At 47.7% G+C, this 15,559-nt stretch overlaps 5 non-coding genes across 5 annotated transcripts; 2 read left to right on the plus strand and 3 right to left on the minus strand.

The window, feature by feature from the left end:
• The first annotated feature begins 4,473 nt into the window (after nucleotides 1-4,473).
• Nucleotides 4,474-4,546, plus strand: TRNAV-CAC. The gene has a single exon. It is a non-coding gene; the product is annotated as a tRNA-Val (tRNA).
• Nucleotides 4,547-6,380: 1,834 nt separating this feature from the next.
• Nucleotides 6,381-6,454, minus strand: TRNAN-GUU. The gene has a single exon. It is a non-coding gene; the product is annotated as a tRNA-Asn (tRNA).
• Nucleotides 6,455-11,417: 4,963 nt separating this feature from the next.
• Nucleotides 11,418-11,489, minus strand: TRNAH-GUG. The gene has a single exon. It is a non-coding gene; the product is annotated as a tRNA-His (tRNA).
• A 680-nt stretch (nucleotides 11,490-12,169) lies between these two features.
• Nucleotides 12,170-12,243, plus strand: TRNAN-GUU. The gene has a single exon. It is a non-coding gene; the product is annotated as a tRNA-Asn (tRNA).
• A 2,805-nt stretch (nucleotides 12,244-15,048) lies between these two features.
• Nucleotides 15,049-15,121, minus strand: TRNAV-CAC. Its single transcript has one exon. It is a non-coding gene; the product is annotated as a tRNA-Val (tRNA).
• Nucleotides 15,122-15,559: the final 438 nt, after the last annotated feature.

Consider the following 15,559-nt stretch of genomic DNA (forward strand, 5'->3'; position numbering starts at 1 on the left):
GGTGTGCTCTCAGCCAGAATTTTGCAAAGTGGAAAACTCACCATGTCAATTTTACCTTGTGTCTGCCTGCTTTTGTTCAGCATCCCCAGCACCTTGAGGTAATATTTTATTTATTTTTAAATATTTTATTTATTTGACAGAGAGAGACACAGCAAGAGAAGGAACACAAGCAGGGGGAGTGGGAGAGGCAGAAGCAGGCTTCCTCCGGAGCCCGATGCGGGGCTCGATCCCAGGATCCTGGGACCATGACCCGAGCAGACACTTAATGACTGAGCCCCCCAGGTGCCCAAAGATAATATTTTAGAAACATATATTGTCCCCAGTTTATAATTGTTATCTGTAGGAGTACTCTGAAAAGAAGTAAGCAGCCATTACCAGTTTAACTTATTGTCTCAGTAATGGCAGCCTAGCAAATTGGGCTTGAATCTCTGCATGGTTGTCTAAGCTTGGCACAAGCTGCTTCATGGATTTCTAAAGTCACTCCTGCCCCAAGTCTGAAAAGGAGATATGACAAAAACCAGGGTGTATGGAGAAAGATAAATAGGGGACACGAGTAAGGGGATTGGTCTGTCCAGAGGGTGAGGAGCTGGATCACCAGCAGCACTCTTGAGAAGGGACTAGAGTAGACCATCATCACTTTTCTTCCTTCATCAGTTTTAGGGCTTCACAAATTGCAAGGAGACCAAACCCTTCTACATCTACCCCCTTATGGTATACCGCCGAGCTCCTCTGTACACAAAGGATATTGCTCCTGCATGCTGAGACTTTACAAGAAAGCACATTCCCTAGCCAGAAATTGAGCCTGGGCTGCAGAAGTGAAAGCCTTGAATCCTAACCACTAGACCACCAGGGAATTGACCTCTAGGTCTTCTGCCCTCTGATGATAGCTCCATTGGAATGGTACTCCAGCTGGTTTCTTCCCCCTATCCTTCCCTGTCTTGCCTGCCCCTCCAGGGATGGTCTAAAAGGTCCTACCCTCCAAATTTTCTCTAAGAAGCAAGCCCACAGGCGATGCACCAGGTGCCCTGTCCCCCAAGTAGCAGGCTGCCTAGGCAGCCAGATGTACAAATCAAGGAGGGAATTTGCACCTCTTCGCTACAGACCTGGAGATGAGCCTTTTCACTGCGACAAGGAAGAGACCAGATTGCTGGGAAGAAGTGGGAGGGGAGGCTCTCAGGGTGAGGAGAAGCTGAGCGCTGAGACCCAAGGGATCAACAACAACAGGATTCAGACGCATGCAGGAATGGAGATAGGGTGGATGAAGAACTCTTTCAGCAAGGTCCTGAACAGAACTCCCATGTTCTTCCTAACACATTTTGTACCTTACAGTGTTTCCTTGTCAGTTGGAATCCCTTGTTCCCATCCTTTCAATGCTCTGAGCAAAAAAACTTAAGAGTTCTTTTTGACTCCAGTATTTTGCTCAACCCCCACATCTAATTAGTCAGGAATTCATGTTTTCCCATCAGTCTGTCGACCTCAGAGTCGTGGACCTGGGGCGGCGAAGGAACTGGGAAAAAGAGACAACAGTGTAGCGAGGCACAGGGGACCCCGAGCAAACAGCCCGAGGTGCCGAGGTTTATTTTCCATAATCTAATATACCTTCTACAATGATATAGCTCTATAATGATTTACAGCAGGGGCTTAATAAGGCACATTCTTCCACGTACACAGGGTTAGTCAAGTGAAGCAATGGGAGTGGAGAAGGAGTAAAGAAATCTGTAACTGGCTGTGATCAATTAATTGTAAACACCATTGTACTCAGACCTTAACACAGGATAAGAGAACTAAGAAGGGAATGCACAGTGTGCTGTTTACATCTGGCTTCCTATCTACGAAACATCTTCTGCTGTGTACTTTAGAACAGAGCACATACATCCCAAGGGCATTCACTCTGATCCTTTCGGGTTATTTTTAACCCTGCAATCTCGAGTTTTCTCAGAGATCTTGGAGTCTGAACGAATATGCACCAGTGGTAGTTGTGGTGTTCTGTTTCCCACATCAGTCAAGTATGAATTTTGGTCTACACTATCCTCCTCTTTCTTGATCTCTGAATTAGAGCAAACAACTCTCTTGATAAAAGTGGAGAAATCAATTTAAACAAGTGATCCTTGGCTCGCTCAAAGTCTTCGGTTCCAGACACTTAGTCGCAGGATGGTTGGGTAATGTGGTTGATGTTTGGGTCTGAGAGTGAACAGTCAAGAAAGAATTCTTGAGACGTTTTCAGTGCAAAAAGGTGGTTTTATTAACGCACAGGCATAGGACTTGTGGGCAGAAAAAGTTGCATTATAACTGTGAGGAGTGACTGATAATATAGGTTTTTTTGTTTGTTTGTTTGTTTGTTTTTTAATCCTGTGAAGGGGAAGGTGATGTTAGGGCTCCAGGAAATTGAGTCTATAGGTTCCTGGAGGTCTGGCTATTATTAAGATCGTGTTTTTCTTTTAAAGTTGTAACAAACTTTAGTTTGTTGTAACATCAGTTTCTTGTAACAAACTGATGGAGTTTCATGTCCTGCATGACTGTGATCTTTATCAGTTGACCATTTGTTTTCTCTTTGTTCTTGGGCAGTCATTAGTGCTTGAGGAATGTCCCACATATCCCTCCTTGGGATGTGCCAGTTTGCCTTTTCCCCTCAGCTTGCCTTTTGTTATCTCATCAGTGGGGCTGGCTTGTTTTCTCACCTTTTCTTTGGCTCTGTCCTCAACTTCAGCCTCTTATTGGCCTGTCCCCTCTTTGTGCCTCCTCTCCTCAAGCGGAGTCAGGAACCCCACACATTCCTGTTCAGCCTGCAGGGTAGCATTTTAGTGGAATATGACAGGATCCTGAGAGGCGCAGGTACACTCGAAATGAGTTTATGGTTTCCCCAGTGACCGCAGTCCTTCACACTCCTGTAAAGTAAAGGCAACTGCTCCCTTTGTTCTGTCCAGGAGGGACCCCAAAGTGTCCTACAAACAGAAAAATGATGGATGGATCTTCTTCTCTGACTGGGCAGGGAAAGAGGGAGATAGATCAAGAAGGGAAAGAAAGGGGGGAAATTTCATGAAATTTCCTGACCTAAAGCTACCTAGAAGTCTGCCTTATCTGGAACTGCCCTCTGTCACTGATGAGAGTGATATGGTCCATTACTGCCCTGGTCTCCAGTTTGAGCCAGAGTTGAAAAAGGCCAACCACCTCGGCCTGGTGTCTAATAAACCCATTAGATCTTTCAGTTACTCAGTTGCATTTTTGCTCTTCAGCAGAGGCAAACCTGAAAATTTTTCAGACATTACCTTTCTCTGAAAACTATCCTTACCTTTTGGGGCGCCTGGGTGGCTCAGTCGTTGGGCGTCTGCCTTCCGCTTGGTCGTGATCCCGGGGTCCTGGGATCGAGCCCCGCGTTGGGCTCCCTGCTCCGCGGGGAGCCTACTTCTCTCTCTGCCACTCCCCCTGCTTGTGTTCCCTCTCTCGCTGTGTCTTTCTCTATCAAATAAATAAATAAAATCTTAAAACAAAAAACTATCCTTACCTCTTTGCTAAAATTTACACTCCAAGACCTGTTAAGCAGGAAAACTAAAAAGGCAAATAAAAAGATGTTTTGGGTGTTGCAGAAGCTGAAATAAAACTGTCCCTAAAAAAGAATCTCAAGACCAATGAGAGAAATCCTGTGATCATGAAATCTGCATGGGCTGTCCCCAGGTCCTCCACATTCAGGCAAATCCTGAAACCTTTGTGGTCTATATTCCGCCTGGTAGCCCGATCTTCAAGTGAATTTAATACAGGCCAGAAAACATAGTTTGGCCTATGTTGGACATCTTCAAACAGACAAATGCCCTAAGAACGTCAACTTCTGCTCCGGAACCTGCTAAAAGATGAAAGCTGTGATTAAAATGTTGGACTTAAATTAGTCGACTAGAATAAGTGACAGCGGCAGGAATCAGAAGGACCCCCTCTGCCGAGAGGACGGCGGAGAAGCGCAGAGCCCAAGCGCCCGCGAAGGAAGAGCGCGCGGGTGAGGCGCCGCGGGGCAGGCGGGAGGCCGGGGAGGGCGCGTCCTCCGGTTCCTGGGACGATTCCCGGCGCCGAGCCGCGGCCACGAGCCAAGAGCACCGACCGCGCCCGCGGTGAAAGGGGCCGCCGACAGCCCGGGAGAGCGGGTGACCCCACGGCCGGGCGGCGGGGGCGCCTGGGGGCTCAGACGCCCCCGACCGGCCCCCTCCGGGAGCTGGGGAGTCGGCGGGGCGCCTTCTGCACCGGGGCCGTCGTTCCGGAGCTGGAACCCGTGCGCTCGGTGCGGATCCCGGAGCCAGACTGCCGAGGGCCCCCGGGTCTTCGCCTCCTGGGGGGAGACGCGGAAGCCGAAGCCGGCGCCGCGCGGGGGCTGCGGTCCCTTTCCCTGAGGCGTCGCGGGGGCTCCCAGGGGCCTTTCGCGCTTGGAAAGAAGTTGGTGGCACGACCGAAGGTGTTCAGGGTTCCGGCCCGAGGCCCGCCACCCGTCCCGTTTCCGTAGTGTAGTGGTTATCACGTTCGCCTCACACGCGAAAGGTCCCCGGTTCGAAACCGGGCGGAAACAGCCCTTTTTCCCTCAAAGTTAATCCTCCTAACGGAAGGATAAAAGGCGACGTTGGGTAACGATAGCTGCACCTGTGATTCTCAGGAACCTTAAGAGAAGTGCCATTACTACCCAACGGGCCCACTATCTATGAGTCAGTATTCGTTTCTCTTCTCGTAGGCCGGTTGAAGAGGCCATAAAGTTACAGGGTTCCCTCCGGAAGCGCCCAGCAATCCCCACTTCAGGTTGGATTTTATATCAGGAAATCCCTTACAATTCCCTTTGTTATCTTCTAGCGCTTGAATCTTCTCTGCAGGCTGACTTGGGAAAACGATTATGTTATCTCAAGTGTTTCCTAAGGGTACTGCTCTGCTTCCCTCACTCTGGAGCAAAATTGCAAAACAGGTTAATTTCCATGACAAAGCCAAAGTAAATACATCTAAATCCCTATCTGGATCCCAAGCCAAGGATTTGTGGAATCAATATTCCATATCCATACCAATTAAAAGTATATATTTTTGTATTTTACCACAATTTAAAAAATAACAGCCAAGGACACTATGTATATTTTTCAAAGACATGATCTTATTTACATATACAAAGAGATACTGGAATAAAAAGACATATGGTGAACCCCAGAGAGTGTAAACTTCTGGGGGTGGAAAAGGGAATGGGTGTGGATAAACAGAAAATAACTGAAAGACAAATATGAAAGAACCTTGTTAGAGCATCCATGTTAATGTTTCCTGAACTAAGAAACATAATACTTAATCTTACGTACCCAGGATCTAAAAAAATATATTAACTAATCAGGGAAGTGGAATTTTTTAAATGCCATAGAAAAACAGAATTTTATCTAAGTAAACCAGTCTAGTGAAAAACATAAGGAAAATATTTTTTTAAATACATGATATGGTGGAAATGAGACCAGCTATGTCAGGAATCCCTAACACAAAGACTAAATACTGCTAATTATAATGGATTCAAGTCTTCTCAGGGTATGTATAAAAGTAAATTCCAGTTACAGCAGTGTAGTAGACAGAAAAGGGATAAATATTAAGAGTAGTACAGATCTGTACCAAGCTACGCATAAAAGAACTAAAAAGGGGGAAAATACTGTTTCAGGATTTCTTTTCCTTTAGTGCCCACAGGTCTTGGTCACACCGCTTCTAAGAATGAAGAGGTAGACCAGACAAAGAGTGGTGGGCAGCAAAGCATAGTTTATTGAGCAAGAGTATAAAGCTCCTGGGGGCGGGGGGGGGGGGGGGGGGGGCAAGTGTGTTTCCTTTGGAGTTTCTAAGTTTAGGGGGTTTTATGAGCTCTTTTGCAGAACTATCTTAAGCAATCAGGGTGTGCTGAGTGGTGCCAATCAGGGCTCTGGTCAGACATCTGCCTACCTATTAGGTTAATGTCTCTGTACTGATGGTCTTTTTTGCTGACATCTGGGAGCTTATGTCTTAACTGCCCCCTGCCCGTGATCTTGACAAATGCTTTGTGGTTAATTGTCTTATTTTAGGACCTTTTGCAGAAGTCATTTCTGCAAGGGCTGCAAAACAGACTGTCCTATCTAAGCTGCAAAACAGGATGTTAGTGCTCTCTTTATTTTAGCTGTCCTGACTCCATGTTTTCTCGTTGGGGACCCTGGCCCTGACTACCTAACTGTCCAACTAACTCCTGATACACAGAGGGCTAAATAAGCACTAATACACACGATATGGAGAGTGAGGCAGAGAACAACACTGATTGTTCTTGCTTTCCCGTAAAGGAGGTGCACAGGACAGAATGGTAATAAGTGAGGTCTCGACCTTTCTGAAGGAAAGGCCACACAACAAAGACTTTCTAAGTGCAAACACCACGTCCCTGGGTGGGCTCGAACCACCAACCTTTCGGTTAACAGCCGAACGCGCTAACCGATTGCGCCACAGAGACTACAGGAGCCTGTGCCCTCCTCCCAACAGAGAGCAAGCACACGCGCTCAACGCCAAGGGGAGCCACCGCCTTTGCAGGACCACCGTTCAGGCTCCAAAGCTTCCGAACACCCAGGAGGAGGAGTCGACGCGACGTGTTCCTTGCGTTTGAACCCCCTGCGTTGGACGATTCTGAACTGCTGGTCACTGTGGTGGGAACCAGAAAGATAAAGGGAAGGGGGCTGTCGGGGTAAGGGCGGGGGGAGAGGGGAGAAGCGGGAAAGAGATCAAGGGAAAAGCGGAAACGTGAAAAGGAGCGAAAGAAAGAAGTATGGATGAGACGAAGAGACTGCTAGGAAATCTGTGAAGAGGCACCGGCCCGGATCTGAGATATGAAAGTTGTTTTATTATGTAGCAGAATGGAGAGGAAGGGAGAAGAGCATGAAAGAGAACGGCACGAACATCTATCTGTAGGTGTCCAAGAATAAAACAGCAAAAGAAGTATGAATATTTTTACATCAAAAAATTATGGTAAGTGCAGTGGCTCCCAGCAGGACCGTGGTGCATCCTCACTGTATAGTGGTTAGTTCCCTTGTGGCTGGAGCAACCTCTGTTCAAACCAAGTACAGTTGGGTAGTGTCTGACCAGTCTTTTGGGGTTGCTCTTAATCCCAGCACCAGCTGTGCACCTTAGTTAGCAGCAGTCGGAACAGAGGATACACGCTGGCCCCACAGTGGAAGCGGTCAGAAGAGGAGTAAATCCCAGTGCACAAACCTTCCGGTGGCCGGCCAAGTTTCCTTGTCTCCCTACTGAGCAGAAAATATCCCCAAAGATGAAATACCGCCTTTCAAAGGGACTGGCCTATAGCTTTCACTAATGAAATAGTGTCCTCATAGCCTTTTTTCTGGTAAAGATATTTCAAGTATCAGTGTGCGTGTGGGAGGAAGGGGTAACACTAAATGAGAACCAGTTTTTGAGTTTACAATAAAATGCAAACAAGATGTCATGGTCTACCCTGGCTTGTCTCCATCTGCGTTCCGCTAGGTTTTATGGGAACAGTAAATTATTGAACTATAGTTCACACAGAGTCAAAATCACAAATCTTTAGTGCACACTTGGTTGAATGTGGGCAAATGTAATCATCACCCAAATCAAGTTATGAAAAATTGCCATCATCCCCGCAGTGTATGTTGAGCCCCTTTCCAGGTAATTCATAACCTATCTCACTTAGTTAATTATTAGTTTGAGGTCTATTTGCTATAGGTTACTACTGCTTATTCTTGAAATTCAAATAAATGAATGCTTATTTTTTTGCATTTGCCTTTTTTATGCAACATTATGTTCATTAAATATATCCATATTGACATGTACATCACTTCTTGATTTTGGTATTATTGGAGTAACTTTGGTGTTGTTTGGTATTAATTAGTGTTATTGATGAATATTCTTAGTGTTTTGATGAATATTCTGTACCAGTCTTTCTGTGTACTTGTGCATTGATAGATGTACTGCAATTGCTGAGTCATGGAGTAGGTATGAGTTTAACTTTATTAGAAATTACCAACAGTCCTCGAGAATAGTTTTGAACCAGTAACTACAGTTGCAATTGCTCCACATTCTTATCAGCATTTGGTGTACTAATTCTTTTAAATACAGCCATGCTGGAGGGTGGGTAATATTATCTCCTTATATTTTAATTTGTATTTCCCAAATAAGTAAAAATATCAAGAATATTTTTAAAAAATAGGCTCCACACTTTGAGCTCACAGCCTCGAGATCAAGATCTGAGGTGAGCTCAAGGGTTGGACACTTAACCAACTAAGCCACCCAGGCACCCTCAAGAATGTTTCTTGTAACTTTTGGTGATTAAGATATCTTACTTTATGAAGAAATCTATTCGAATATTTTGCCTACTTTCATTTGGTTTAGTTTTTTTAAATTACTGACTTATAAAAATTCTTCACATATTTGAATAATTGAGACATTTTAAAGTAATATAGCTAATATGTTTTCTCAGTTTGTGACTTAACTTTTGACTTTCACATGGTGATTTTTCGTGAGTACAGGTGTTCAGTTTGGATGAAATCTTTTTAGCTTCATTTTTTCTTTTATATTTATGGCTTTTTATGTTCTATAAAAAATCTTTGTGCCAAATATTGTGAGTGTATTCTCCCAAATTCTCTATGAGCTCTAGACTTTTAGTTTTAATGAAAAAATCTGTGACATATTCTCAAAATCAAAATATTCTTGGGTGCTATCAATGACAATGCATAGAAAATACTTCTAAAATGCTCCTAGTAGAATCCATTAGGTTCCCATACTTGTGGGAATGATGGTATTAGCATACTCCATGATCACAGGAAATTCAGAAATTATCGTTCAAACCTGTCAAGTGCCGAGTGAAAATGACTCTTGGAAATCTTTACAACACAGTTTCCCCTTATTTGCAATGGGTATTTACTGGATCTAGGGACAGTCTGCATAGATAACTTGCACTGGTATTTTCTGAATTACATTCTTCCCAAGGCTATCTCCAGTGATTCCTCTGTAGTATTTGGCTTCCTTTAGATGGTATTTTACTTTATTTTATTTTTTAGATGGCATTTTATTTTATTTTTTAGATGGCATTTTATTTTATTTCTTAGATGGCATTTTAAAAAGCCCTATCTGAGAACGTATCATGCAAACACACACACACACACACTCATACACACACAAACTCACATTTGTCATGTTTGAACACTTACCTCCCTCACACATTCCCCTTCCTCTCCCATCCAGGGCAGGGACCTGACCCACAATCTATCAAGAACCAATTCTAGAAGGTCCTGGGGTGGATCCAGGATCCCACGGGATTGATAATTCTACCAGTTCCGTGTATCTCCTACTCCAGACCTTGATGACAAGCATTTGCAGCTACCTCACGCCTACTTTATAAGGTGCCTGCGGGCACCGGGTTCCCAACTCCAAGCCACAGGAGCCAAAGGCCTCTGCAGTGCTGGTGTTTGTGTGGGAACACCGAGGCTGGTTGGGTCAGGCGCGTTTCTCCCTCCTGGTGCCGCTTTCAGCCCTGCTTGGGAAATCGGGTCCCCACTCTCATCCTCCTGGCTCTCCTATTTCGTGACCGAAGTGTCTGGATGTAACTGCTTCTTGCACCACACCTCCTGTCCGTCCAAAAGGTGCCAGGGGGACACTCTGCTCATTCCCTACAGCCGGAAGTGGCTGTGGCAGCTCCCGCGCCGGGACCCCGCCCATCGAGCTCGGCACCAGGCCGGGAACTTCTCGCAGGCTGGCGGGCGGGCACCAACAGAAGAAAGGCCACGCGGCGCATATTGGTGGGAAAGCATGGGGGACGTCGCCCGAAGGCCTCCCGCTCCATATTCCCTTTGGGGCCAAGTCGGAAGGAGGCACCCCTTCCAGGAACATGGGGGCCCGAGACCAGCCTTCGCGTTCAGGCTCCCGGGTCCAGCGCGCGCTCTCCGTCCCTGCCGCGGCTAGTCAGCTGTTCCTCGCCTCTCACCCGGCTTCTTCCTCTCCCTCCTCGTCTTCCACTCCCGCTGTGTTCCTGGCGACAGGAAGCCGCCACCCCACTACCCACCCGCGGAAATGACCCGGCCTCCTCTCCTGTGCTTGCGGAGGGAGCTGGATCCACGTTTGCCAAACAATGAGAGGAGAGAGAACCTGCGGCAGCAGGCCACCTGTTCCTGTGCGGGTGCTCCTGGCTCAGCCCTTCGACGGGCCCGGCTCAGCGGCCTGGAATCGTTGCTCCTCCTTGAGGGGCCAGAGACGTGCGCGGCTCACGGAGCTGGCCAAGTTAGTGTCCCTCCCACGGCGGAGCAGCAGTATCCTGTGGGGGCCGCTCTTACCCAGAAGAGACACCTGACAGCTGGTCCAGCAGGAGCCCAAACTCTGCACACGGGACCACTTCTTAACGTCGCTTCCGTCGGCCCATCCCTCCCTGGGAGGGCCTTCGAGAGAGGGGGAATGATGGAGGAGGACGCACTCTTCAGCGGCAATAAAAATTCCACTTTTCTCTGACTTGCCTCACTGCTCCTCTCCACTCTTCCGTTCTAGCCCCTCTAGGGTATAAGAACGGTGCTCTTGCTTTCCTTGCAGAATTTGTGTGTGTGTGTTTTGTTTTTTTGGTCCATGGCTCCCTTTCCTCCAATGGACATTTATTCACATATCCACAAATTACTAGTAGAATGGCATTTGTATGAGTCTTTCCTCAAATGCTGCAGATCAAAATTACTCAAATATCTATCATTTGTCTTTAGTTTTACGATGATGTGATACTTATCATTACACCATTATCAACACCAAAATTAAAGTATGACAAAGGCAATAACATATATAAAAATCATAATGTTGCTAGATAATGGCTAGATAGAAAAAGTGTATATTCATTCCCGTGAATTTGAAGAAAGGACAAGCTGGAAAGTGTATCAAAGGACCATACATGCTTGGATGATAGAAAATTTGTCTTGATCCTGGTGATGATTGCACATTTCAATATTTAAATAACTGTCCCTTAATTATTTGGGCATTTTGTTCTGTGAATACACATAACTGTTTTCCTTTTTAGGATAAAACTCAACTATCCAATGTTAGAGAATCCAGCGTAGACCAGGACCAGTCCGGAGTGTATTGCAAACTCTTTAAAATCTGCTCTTTTTGTGTACAAAAGTCTCACTAATGTGTGAAATATTTCCACCAGAAAAACCCCTGACATGACTAGACCATTTCCTTAGGGGAAGCTACACACAGGGCTTATTGAGAGCTCGCACCTCATCTTTAGATATTTTCTGTTAAATGGTGAAATGTGGAGCATGCCAGGGGTTTCTACATATAGCTTAGTGCACTATTGGGTTTTCCTCTCTTCTCCTGACCGTATTGCACTGATGGCCGGCGAAAAGCGTGGCTCTCTGCCTTCAGGTAAGGAGAGGGGCCCATGCGGCTTGAAACACAAAGAAAAACTGAATCCTTGCCGTGACTCGGATTCGAACCGAGGTTGCTGTGGCCACAACGCAGAGTACTAACCACTATACGATCACGGCGCGCCACGGCCCCGGGGGCAGGCTCACGCCTTGCTCTACTAATTTTAACAAATACATTCCAGTTATTGCGCTGCTTTGTTCTCGGACAACTGCAAAGTACTCGTGCTGTTTCCCTCCCCATTCTGACGCATTTATCATCTCCACTGCATCCAGCCCGTGCATCTGTACAGGTCTCCTGGGAAGTATCTTTGCAGCGTCCATGCCGCCCCCATTTCTTTCCCTCCTCCTTACACTTCCTCTTTTGATCCCCGCACCCTCCACTCCAGCTGGCTCCCACCCCACCGACCGCAGCCGAGCGGAGCTCCTGCAGCGCAGACAGGCGGGTGAAGGCGAAGCAAATGGAAGAGCCATCACGCGAGCCCACCAGGCGTTCTGCTTCTCTTGGGCCCCTCTTGCCTCAGGCCCGGGGGATGACGGCCCTGGGTGTGTGTGTGGGGGGGGCGCTGGCATCTGAAGCGGGTATGGAACGAGGTGTGGGGAGGCTGTTCGGCTGGCTGCCCTTCTGCCTTTGGAATCGCCCAACGCACGGGTTTCAAACGCGACGAACACGCCGTATCAACTCCTCTCGGGTTTTCCGAGACTTTGGAGACTTAACGGCTGTCCTGCAAAGGTGGGTGGCTCCCCCTAGCGTTGAGTGCGTGTGCTTGCTCTCCGTTGGATGGCGACGTGCGCCTCCACGAGTCTCTGTGGCGCAATCGGTTAGCGCGTTCGGCTGTTAACCGAAAGGTTGGTGGTTCGAGCCCACCCAGGGACGCGGTGCTATTTTTTAGAGTGTTACAGTGTCTACAGTTGTTTCTACCCTGTGCATCCTCTCACCTAAAGGGAGAGAAATGCCTCTATCACCCTGCGGTCCTTAAGTGTTTTGTGTACAAGAGAAGGACCTAAACCAAGATCGTCACGGATCCTCGGATCCTTGAAGAGCTGGAGGAAATCAGGTCACCAGGAATCCTCAAGAGTAGAATCATCATCGTTACCTTCTGAATTCCTTTTAACAATGAAGTTTCTTTGTGTTAGTATTTATTTAACCCTTTCCATATACTTTTGAAATTAAGTTGGTTTTATGCTATTATAAGTAATACTGCAGTCAAATGCCTAACCAACTGAACCACCCAGGCACCCCTGTTATTTTTCTCTTAATTAAAAATTGTCCAGGCAAAGATTATAGTTAATTCAATTTAATATCACTCAAAGAATTTAACAATAGATCTTAAAATCTCAAAGGGAGCTGACACATAATACAGAAATATATGTTGGAATCATATATTAGATGATACCTAAAACATTTACTGAAAGTTGTGAGTGGAATAATTTTTTTAATTTTTAAAAATTTTTAAAAGATTTTTATTTATTTGAGAGAGAGAGAGTGAGAGAACAAAAGGGGAGAGGGTCAGAGGGAGAAGCAGACTCCCCGCTGAGCAGGGAGCCTGATGCGGGATCATGACCTGAGCTGAAGGCAGTTGCTTAGCCAACTGAGCCACCCAGGCGCCCCGTGAGTGGAATAATTAAGTCATGATGATTTCTACAATTTTAAAAACTTAATCTTCACTTAAAAGATATTATATGGTATATGTTAGGTATATGGTATTAATTTACCAGAACACATAATTTTAAATTATATAAAGTTAGTTATTGGAATTAAAGTTTGTCAATGACCAGTAAAACCAGGATAGGTAATTTAGGATGTTCAGTGTCATTAGGATTTTGAAGAGAAAATTAATCCAAGACTTGTACAAACTAGAATACTATGCTACCAATGTTTTCTAAATTGTTAGAAAATCAGGAAGACAATATAAAGTTTTTAGACCAAAATGATTAAATCAGTCTGATGCACACAAGGAGTTCTCTTTAGAAACATGACATGACATAAAACATTTTCTATGCCATAATATGTCGATTATTAAAATTCTTTTTAAATAAAGATTTATGTATTTGAGAGAGCAAGAGCATGGAGCAGGGGAAGGCGTAGAGGGAGAGAATCTCAAGCAGACTCCCCACTGAGCAGTGGAGCCCAACATGGGGCTCAATCTTATGACCCTGAAATCATGACCCTGGGATCATGACCCTGAGACCATGACCTGAGCCAAAATCAAGAGTCAGTTGCTGAACCGACTGAAGTACCCAGGCACCCCTCAATTACTAAAACTAATTTGTTAAAAGTATTTGAAATTCATCCTTACTATCATCTCGAATTTTTTCCCTTGTACCTAGCACTGAGACCACTAATTTATCCACAGCTAAACCTTTTTTCCCCTTCTGAGTTACAGAATCAGCAAGAAAGCAAATGCAAGTATAAAACCTCATCAATAGCATCCTTGGACATCCATGACCTCTGGGGTCATGAAAATTAAAGCTGTCACTACCCCACTTCAGGGAGAGACACAATTGAACACACACCAATCAGGATCTGTCTGCTTGGACTCAGACTGCCGCCAGGACTAGGTCAAGGCCAGGACAAGACATAATATCTCACCTCTCCCTGCTCTGGGAGATGCTTTGGACCCTCAGTCCAGGCCTCACTGGAGTTTAGAGATTCAGTGCAGAGGCTCTCCGAACCTGGACCTGGGGAAACCCTAACCCTAACCCTCAGGGGGTTAAAATTCCCCTTTGAGATTTTAAGAAGAGGCTTCTTCAGGCTGGGAAGTTGGGAAAAGAGTTTCCTGGACTTGGGTAGTGGCTGTGAAAGAGGGGAATGCTAGCCACTAGACTATCAGACCACGCTAGATCTCTGCTTTGGCCTTTGCAGTAAAAGTTAGATTTGCCAGAGGTACAGAGCAAAAGTGGGGGGCGATTCCCAGAGGCCCAAGGCTCCCAGCCCTTGCCCCGCTGCTCATCACCTCTCCCAGCCTCAGAGGCGCTTTGGGCTCTGAGGTCTGGCCCCAAGGTAACTGGCCTGTGCGACGTTCTAGTCGAGCTTTAGCCCTGTGTGTGGCAGAGCCAAGGCCACGCTCTCTGTCCGAGCCTCGGTCTCCTGGTGAGTGCGGGGCGGACTTGGCTCGCCGCGGGTGGGGTCCCTCTACTTCGGGACCCGCCAGCTAGCTCAGGGGCTCTCCTGATGCTGGCACCTGCGGGCTCCCTAGGAGGAGCCTGAAACTCTTCCTCTACGAGTCCCAGGCGCGGTTGGTTTTCCTTTGCTCTGTGGGGCAAACGCACCCGTTGCGCCGGCGTGCTGGGGTCGGGAAAGCCACGTGTGCCCCACAGGGGAGCCTGGGTTGGTGTTCAGAGGCACGGGGCCCGTCCGCCCGGGCAGCGGATTGAGGTGCCAGGGGAGCAGCTTAGGGGCTTTCTGGAGGTAGAGGAAACCTGAAGTGGGCCTGGTGCCGGGAGCCCTTGGGGGCCTGACGAACTGGCTGTGCGCTGCTCTCCGCTGAGACTCGCCGCGGACGAGCGAGGCCGGGCTGTGAAGTGCCGAGCAGGCTTTCAGGAAGCAAGGCCACTGCAGTCTTGCTTTGTGTTTGCTTTTCTGAATGGAAAACGGGGCTGCGCCCGCCTCGGCCGCCTCGGCTCAAAGGCTCCTCCTTTCTGTTTTCACCAACAATAGAAGTGGGGGCAAAAGGGAAGCTGTTTCCGCCCGGTTTCGAACCGGGGACCTTTCGCGTGTGAGGCGAACGTGATAACCACTACACTACGGAAACGGGACGGGTGGCGGGCCTCGGGCCGGAACCCTGAACACCTTCGGTCGTGCCACCAACTTCTTTCCAAGCGCGAAAGGCCCCTGGGAGCCCCCGCGACGCCTCAGGGAAAGGGACCGCAGCCCCCGCGCGGCGCCGGCTTCGGCTTCCGCGTCTCCCCCCCAGGAGGCGAAGACCCGGGGGCCCTCGGCAGTCTGGCTCCGGGATCCGCACCGAGCGCACGGGTTCCAGCTCCGGAACGACGGCCCCGGTGCAGAAGGCGCCCCGCCGACTCCCCAGCTCCCGGAGGCGGCCGGTCGGGGGCGTCTGAGCCCCCAGGCGCCCCCGCCGCCCGGCCGTGGGGTCACCCGCTCTCCCGGGCTGTCGGCGGCCCCTTTCACCGCGGGCGCGGTCCGTGCTCTCGGCTCGTGGCCGCGGCTCGGCGCCGGGAATCGTCCCAGG

The sequence above is a fragment of the Mirounga leonina genome, unplaced genomic scaffold, assembly GCF_011800145.1.
Source record: "Mirounga leonina isolate KUSES-001 unplaced genomic scaffold, KU_Mleo_1.0 Mir_493, whole genome shotgun sequence".
In the NCBI taxonomy this organism is placed as follows: Eukaryota; Metazoa; Chordata; class Mammalia; order Carnivora; family Phocidae; genus Mirounga; species Mirounga leonina.